The sequence below is a fragment of the Podarcis cretensis genome (assembly GCF_951804945.1).
Source record: "Podarcis cretensis genome assembly, chromosome: 18".
NCBI classification, from domain to species: Eukaryota; Metazoa; Chordata; class Lepidosauria; order Squamata; family Lacertidae; genus Podarcis; species Podarcis cretensis.
In genome coordinates this window covers 7,888,130-7,895,927 of record NC_137188.1, presented here as the reverse complement: position 1 = coordinate 7,895,927, position 7,798 = coordinate 7,888,130, and positions in this window count along the sequence as shown.

The window sequence follows — 7,798 nt, the reverse complement described above, 5'->3', positions numbered from 1 at the left end:
AAAATGCAATAAATTAAACGAGACTGTTTACTTCTTTTTCTTTCTCCCCCCCCCTCCCTTTCCCCTGAAATTTCCCCTAGGCCCTTCCCTCCGCCGGTGCGGTTGGACAGCTAGATTGGCAGGTGAATTGATTCTGAAAGGAGAAACTGCAAATTTGGCTCGGCTACACACTGGAGTTTTTCAGCGCTCTCACTCCCCACATTTAGCTAGCATACAGTCTTCTTCTTCTTCGGAAAAAAATTCCTACTTGATTTTCCAAAATATAAACATACAACAAAACCCCATTCCGAATCCAATTACCGAGATTACTCTGAATTCTACCCATCCCTTCCATGGGTCCTATTTTCAACTGCATATCGATACTTCTCCAATATTTTTTAAATAATAATTATAATAATATTACTTATACCCCGCCCATCTGGCTGGGCTTCCCCAGCCACTCTGGGCGGCTTCCAACAAAATATTAAAATACAGTAATGCATCAAACATTAAAAGCTCCCCTGAACAGGGCTGCCTTCAGATGTCTTCTAAAAGTCTGGTAGTTGTTTTTCTCTTTGACATCTGGTGGGAGGCAGTTCCACAGGGCAGGTGCCACTACCGTGAGTAGCAACCAATGGATATATCTTTCTAGGTTATCTATACATTCTGTTACGTTAGTAAAGGTAAAGGGACCCCTGACCATTAGGTCCAGTCGTGACCGACTCTGGAGTTGCAGCGCTCATCTCGCTTTATTGGCCGAGGGAGCCGGCGTACAGCTTCTGGGTCATGTGGCCAGCAGGACTAAGCTGCTTCTGGCAAACCAGAGCAGTCCACGGAAACGCCGTTTACCTTCCCGCCAGAGCGGTACCTATTTATCTACTTGCACTTTGACGTGCTTTCGAACTGCTAGGTTGGCAGGAGCAGGGACCGAGCAACGGGAGCTCACCCCGTTGTGGGGATTCGAACCGCCAACCTTCTGATCAGCAAGCCCTAGACTCTGTGGTTTAACCCACAGCACCACCTGCGTCCCATTCTGCTACATTACAAGTTTGTTTAAAATCCTGCCAATGTTTCAACCTGCTTACAATGATCTTGTGTATACATTATAAACTTTCCCCGTTCTTTTTTAAAGTTCTTGTCTTCTTGGTTCCCGAGCTTCCTGGTGAATTTTGCCATTTTGGCATAGTCCGTCAATTTGGTTTGCCATTCTTCTTTAATAATAATAAAATTTTATTTGTATCCCACTCTCCCCGGCCAAGATCGGGCTCAGAGCGACTAACATCATTAAAACAACACAATAAGCATAAAAACAGACATCAATTAATTAAAATGCATCTTAAAATTAATTAAAATTAATTAAAATCTGGGCAGGTGGCAATTATCAGGGTGGAATTGAGAGTGGTTAATAATTACCAGGGCCAACTTTTTCCATACAAGGACCTGTGAGCGGGTTGGGGCTTGTTTTATACAAAGGAACGAAGTCAAAATACATCCTCACCAAAGGCCAGGAGGAACAGCTCAGTCTTGCAGGCCCTGTGGAAAGATGTCAAATCCCGCAGGGCCCGGGTCTCTTGTGGCAGAGCATTCCACCAGGCTGGGGCCACGGCCAAAAAGGCCCTGACTGTAGTCGAGGCCAGTCTAATTTCCCTGGGGGCTGGGATCTTCAAGCAGGGTTGTCTCTCCCTTCATTTCTGGGCTGGCGGGTGGCACTGTGGGTTAAACCACAGAGCCTAGGACTTGCTGATCAGAAGGTCAGCGGTTCGAATCCCCGCAATGACGGGGTGAGCTCCCGTTGCTCGGTCCCTGCTCCTGCCAACCTAGCAGTTCGAAAGCACGTCAAAGCGCAAGTAGATAAATGGGTACCACTCCAGCAGGAAGGTAAACGGCGTTTCCGTGCGCTGCTCTGGTTCGCCAGAAGCGGCTTAGTCCTGCTGGCCACATGACCCTGAAGCTGTACGCCGGCTCCCTTGGCCAATAAAGCGAGATGAGCGCCGCAACCCCAGTCGGCCACGACTGGACCTAATGGTCAGGGGTCCCTTTACCTTTACCTTTAATGTCCGTGCGGCTGTTGTTGCGTACATGAACTAGCATACAGTCTTCCAGCATGCAAGCGTATGAAAAGGAGAGGATCACAGAATCACCCCGCAATACACGAATCCATGACCGAAAGCCGTCCAGCCTCTGCTTAAAAACTTCCAAGGAAGGACAGCCCACCGCCTCCCGACCGTTCCACTGCCAAACGGCTCTTCGAATCCTATCCTCCGGAGCAGGAGAAAACAAGGTGGCTCCCTCTTCTGTACGAAAACCCTTGAGATATTTCAAGGTGGCTCTCATATCTCCTCTCAGTCTCTTCTTTTCCAGGCTAAACATACCCAGATCCTTCAACCGTTCCTCCGGCAAAGGAGGCTCTCTGAGTGCGTGCAGAGTGCTCTCATGGCCCAAGTCCATCTGAGGACATGAGGACGGTTTGGCCTCCAGGCAGCGCCTCTCATTTTGGAAATGAAAATGGGACTAGAAGGGGCAGGGGGTTGGCCCAGCTACTAGAAGGCATCTGAGCATGTACAGAGTGTATGTCCCATGCACACATTTTCAGGACTGGCTCAGGAAACGTCAGGATGGGTCTCAGATCCTGAGTGGGAAAGGACCCCTCTGCCTGTTTAGAACCCATTTTCCTCAACAATATTGGTGGCGGTGCCTCTGTTTTTGCCCCTTGGCAGAATCCACACTCCTGCCCCACCATCCGAACTTTGAAACCAGCCTCCTTTGTCCTTGAAAGAGGAATTGGACCTGGCAGGTAATCACACTTGACTCTGTGCCAGGAGAGAAAAAAAACCTCCACTTCCCGATGTTTGCGCGTCAAATCTCTGCCAAAGGCAGAGGCACGCACCAAAGCTGGCATTTCCCGAGCAGTTGGCAACCCCACAGCCCTCCAAACAACTTGTCTCAGCATGTTAGATTCTTACAAAAGACCTTTTTTGTTTTTTCCTTGCAGGTTCTTCCTTCCTGCATGAGGCGACTCGGCCCTTATACCTGAACAAATATTTATTTGAAGGTGATGGGAAGAGTCTGGATGAGGCCCAGGGTGTTGTGGTTAGAAGGGGAAGGTATTTCCCCCGCACACATACACACTTCATAATTGGCTCTGATGTCACCTTTCAGAGTATCAAAAGCCTTTAGCCAAGATGGAGGGCGCAAGGAGAAGGGGACGACAGAGGATGAGATGGTGGGACAGTGTTCTCGAAGCTACCAGCATGAGTTTGACCAAACTGCGGGAGGCAGTGGAAGACAGGAGGGCCTGGCGTGCTCTGGTCCAGGGGGTCACAAAGAGTCGGACATGACTAAACGACTAAACAACAACAAGAAGAATTGTGAAGCTGGAAGGGGGGTCCCCAGGGGTCATCTAGCCCAACCAGCTGCAGTGACTCTGACGGAGGAACCTAGCATCTTTCTGCGAAGTGCCACAGGGAAAGGGTTCCTGGCCCCAAGCAACCCCCTCCCCCCAAAAATCTGGCATCACTGGAATTATAGCCTCACAGCATTGTAGAGTTGGAAATCATCATCATCATCAGTGCTTTTTTTCTTTAAAAATGTTTAGGGGTACTCTCATTTTGACACAAGAAAATCAACATTTTATCGATGATACAGCGGTACCTTGGGTTACATACATTTCAGGTTACAGACGCATCAGGTTACAGACTCCGCTAACCCAGAAATAGTACCTGGGGTTAAGAACTTTGCTTCGGGGTGAGAACAGAAATCGTGCTCTGGCGGCAGCAGGAGGCCCCATTGGCTAAAGTGGTGCTTCAGGTTAAGAACAGTTTCAGGTTTAGTACAGACCTCTGGAATGAATTAAGTACTTAACCCGAGGTACCACTGTACATTCTTTATTATTGAGTTTCACTATTTATACAGTTAATCCATACATTTTCGAAGACATAATAAGCGACACACCATGATTTGTTGTTGTTTAGTTGTGCCTGACTCTTCGTGACCCCCTGGACCAGAGCATGCCAGGCACTCCTGTCTTCCACTGCCTCCCGCAGTTTGGTCAAACTCATGCTGGTAGCTTCGAGAACACTGTCCCACCATCACGTCCTCTGTCGTCCCCTTCTCCTTGCGCCCTCCATCTTTCCCAACATCAGGGTCTTTTCCAGGGAGTCTTCTCTTCTCATGAGGTGGCCAAAGTCTTGGAGCCTCAGCTTCAGGATCTGTCCTTCCAGTGAGCCCTCAGGGCTGATTTCCTTCAGAATGGAGAGGTTGGATCTTCTTGCAGTCCATGGGACTCTCAAGAGTCTCCTCCAGCACCAGAATTCAAAAGCATCCATTCTTGGGCGATCAGCCTTCTTTATGGTCCAGCTCTCACTTCCATACATCACTAGTGTTTTCTTTAGTCTCTCCTGAATATTCAGGCAAAAGGCTTTAGGGGGCACGATATATAATGAAATCAAGAAGATTTGTGAAATGGCTTTCCCCAAGAAGCCACAAATCCTTCCTGCTCTCTCAGTGGTCCAGTGGCCTTACTTCTGCATTCCTATGCAGCAGGTCCACCAGGAAATGCATCTAGAGGGAATTGCAGCTAACCGCTCTCTGACTCTAGAGGAAATCCACCTTAAGCCTCTTTGGTAAGGCGCCAAATTCCATCTACTGACTGTGCCAGATTTGTGCAGGAGCTTGTGAGTTTAATGCCCTTACACTTTATAACCGGAGTCAGTAAACTCTTGTGCCAAGTTCCTCATTCCGCTGGGTTGCAGGCCATACATTCACAGTTTACGGCTTCGTCCAAAGAATCGCCCTAAAAGAAAATGTGGTGAAAATGATGTATATTACACCTGTCAAGTTAGTGAAAATGTATAAAGTCAGTAATTATTATTATTAATAATAATAATAATAATAATAATAATAATAATTTATTATTTGTACATGGGACACAGGTGGCGCTGTGGGTTAAAGCCTCAGCGCCTAGGACTTGCCGATCGAAAGGTCGGCGGTTCGAATCCCTGCGGCGGGGTGCGCTCCCGCTGCTCGGTCCCAGCGCCTGCCAACCTAGCAGTTCGAAAGCACCTCCCGGTGCAAGTAGATAAATAGGGACCGCTTACCAGCGGGAAGGTAAACGGCGTTTCCGTGTGCGGCTCTGGCTCGCCAGAGCAGCGATGTCACGCTGGCCACGTGACCCGGAAGTGTCTCCGGACAGCGCTGGCCCCTGGCCTCTTAAGTGAGATGGGCGCACAACCCCAGAGTCTGTCAAGACTGGCCCGTACGGGCAGGGGTACCTTTACCTTTATTATTTGTACCCCGCCCATCTGGCTGGGTTTCCCCAGCCACTCTGGGCGGCTTCCAACAAAGATGAAAAGTACACTAAAATGTCACATATTAAAAACTTCCCTAAACAGGGCTGCCTTCAGATGTCTTCTAAAAGTCAGTTGTTTATTTCCTTGACATCTGATGGGAGGGCATTCTGCAGGGCAGGTGCCACCACCGAGAAGGCCCTCTGCCTGGTTCCCTGTAACTTCTCGCAGTGAGGGAACCGCCAGAAGGTCCTCGGAGCTGGACCTCAGTGTCCGGGCAGAACGATGGGGGAGGAGACGCTCCTTCAGATATACTGGACCAAGGCCGTTTAGGGCTTTAAAGGTCAGCACCAACACTTTGAATTGTGCTCAAAAACGTACTGGGAGCCAATGTAGGTCTTTCAAGACTGGTGTTATATGGTCTCGGCGGCCACTCCCAGTCACCAGTCTAGCTGCCGCATTCTGGATTAGTTGTAGTTTCCGGGTCACCTTCAAAGGTAGCCCCACGTAGAGCGCATTGCAGTAGTCCAAGCGGGAGATAACCAGAGCATGCACCACTCTGGCGAGACAGTCCGCAGGCAGATAGGGTCTCATGTTGGAAATGTAAAGAAAAAGAGGGAACATTTTATCACATGTGGTGGGAATGTAAAAAGGTGAAATGCTTCTGGGAGATGATATATAATGAGTTGAAAAAAATGTTGAAATATACATTCATAAAGAAACCAGAAGCATTTTTACTGGGCATTGTGGGGAGTGACATAAATAGAAAGGAATGTAAGCTCTTCTTATATGCAATAACAGCAGGAAGAATATTATTGGCCAAAAATGGAAGCAAGAAGAGTTACCAACGATTGAAGAATGGAGGATGAAGTTAATGGACTATGCAGAACTAGATAAACTAACAGGAAGGATTCGAAACCGGCGAGACCAGAAATTTACGGGAGACTGGAGTAAATTTACGGATTATTTGAAAATTAATTGTGAAGAACAGACGTTTTGTGAGGAATATTATTGGAAGTACTGTAAAAATGGAGAAGGGGAAGGATGATTTGTTAAGAGATGTAAAGGCAATATAAAGTTAAGAAATGCATAAGAAGTGGTTAAAACGGTGGATCATCAGAGGTGCTGATGGATTCTAAAAAGACTGTACTGTATAGGTGATAAGTTTTATGGTACATTTTATAATTTATATGTTAAAATCAATAAAAAATATTATTATTTTAAAAAAAGAATCACCGGAAACTGTAGTTTGCTCCTTGCAGAACCGCAATTCCCAGCATCCTTGATAAATGACAACCCACAGGATTCTTGGTCTAAGCTCCTGAAGGTAATGGGGCCCTTTATATGTCCAGCTGTCCTTTGTCCACAACAATTTGTCGCTGTTTTTTGTGTTGAATATATGCTAGATAGGGACGTGGGTGGCACTGTGGGTTAAACCACAGAGCCTAGGACTTGCCAATCAGAAGGTCGGCGGTTCGAATCCCTGCGACGGGGTGAGCTCCATTTGCTTGGTCCCTGCTCCTGCCAACCTAGCAGTTCGAAAGCATTAAAATTTCAAAAAAGTTACAAGAATAAAAAAAGAAAAGAGAAACAAAAAATACAAAATACAAAAAAGTAAAAACAATTAAAAACCAATCAACCTTTCCATATCTTGACTTTCATTTACTTGTTTCCCTGACCTCCTCACACCTCCCTTTTTTGTATTCTAGTTCAATTAGTTGTTTCAGCAAATCCTTTCCATTTTTGCTTTTATCTTAATAATTTATCTTAATATATTATAACTTTACATTCTCACCTGTTAACAATCCATCTTTAAATACTCCTTTACAACAATACTGCTAAAACCACATAACTTCATTCCAACATCCGACTGGCAGGCGCTCTGAACAGCAACACTCCTGCTAGAAGACAAGGATACGCCACAACATTTTGTCGCAGCACATCCCACTAGTTGTTCTGCTGAAGACAGGAGATGTGATGGAATTTGTCTAAATCATGGGTAGGCAAACTAAGGCCCGGGGGCAGGATGCGGCCCAATTGCCTTTTCAATCTGGCCCGCAGATGGTCAGTGTGTTTTTACATGAGTAGAATGTGTGCTTTTATTTAAAATACATTTCTGGGTTATTTGTTGTTGTTGTTGTTTAGTCGTTTAGTCGTGTCCGACTCTTCATGACCCCCTGGACCAGAGCACACCAGGCACTCCTGTCTTCCACTGCCTCCCGCAGTTTGGTTAGACTCATGTTGGTAGCTTCGAGAACATTGTCCCACCATCTCGTCCTCTGTCGTCCCCTTCTCCTTGTGCCCTCCATCTTCCCCAACATCAGGGTCTTTTCCAGGGAGTCTTCTCTTCTCATGAGGTGGCCAGAGTATTGGAGCCTCAGCTTCAGGATCTGTCCTTCCAGTGAGCCCTCAGGGCTGATTTCCTTCAGAATGGAGAGGTTTGATCTTCTTGCAGTCCATGGGACTCAAGAGTCTCCTCCAGCACCAGAATTCAAAAGCATCCATTCTTTGGCAATCAGCCTTCTTTTTGGTCC